The sequence below is a fragment of the Meleagris gallopavo genome, unplaced genomic scaffold, assembly GCF_000146605.3.
Source record: "Meleagris gallopavo isolate NT-WF06-2002-E0010 breed Aviagen turkey brand Nicholas breeding stock unplaced genomic scaffold, Turkey_5.1 ChrUn_random_7181001874166, whole genome shotgun sequence".
In the NCBI taxonomy this organism is placed as follows: Eukaryota; Metazoa; Chordata; class Aves; order Galliformes; family Phasianidae; genus Meleagris; species Meleagris gallopavo.
In genome coordinates, this window is record NW_011138803.1 from 48084 (window position 1) to 48739 (window position 656).

The 656-nt window shown below is 44.4% G+C and overlaps 1 protein-coding gene across 1 annotated transcript in view; it reads left to right on the forward strand.

Annotated features, from left to right (window-relative positions):
• Positions 1 to 656, forward strand: part of LOC104916170 (butyrophilin subfamily 3 member A2-like) — a 25419-nt gene that overhangs the window by 8482 nt on the left and 16281 nt on the right. The gene's annotated exons all lie outside the window — the stretch shown is intronic.

Here is a 656-nt window from a genome sequence, read left to right on the forward strand (position 1 = left end):
ATCAAAAGATGCGTGACCAGCAGCAAGTCAAGGGAGGTGATGCTGTCCCTCTACCCTGCGCTGGTGAGGCCTCACCTGGAGTACTGTGTCCAGATGTGGAGTCCTCAGTCCAGGAGGGATGTAGACATGTCGGAGCAAATCCAGAGATGGGCCATTAAAATGATCCACAGAATGGAACATCTGTCCTGCACTAATTCAAAACGTGCTAGTATTTAGGTATTGTGCAGCCTGATGTCCTGTGGTCTGGGTTTGTCCAACTTTGAAAAACTGAACCACAGCACAGAAAAATCTCATTATTATTATTGGTGAAAGTAGCTAGAACATCCTTTCAACAAAATGCATTTTAATAACTAGAATGTCTTTTCCTTGCAGACAGAATAGAACCTGAGTTGGGTAAGCAATTTAAAAGTTCTCTTTTCTTGGAATACGTACTGCTGCTTCAGGTAAAGTCAGGCCTTGGGCTGAAATTCAGTGATGGCAATTACTGCACATCAGAAGGCAACAGAAGACAGGCTGGCAGTTGTGTAACCACACATCAGATTCACAAAACTCTTCCCTCTCTTTCTCTTCTGCAGATTTCTGGAGAGCTCGGGACAAAGCAGGTAAGTAGGCAGGAGAAAGGGTGGGAAAATGGTGTATTTCTCTGTCCAAGTTCT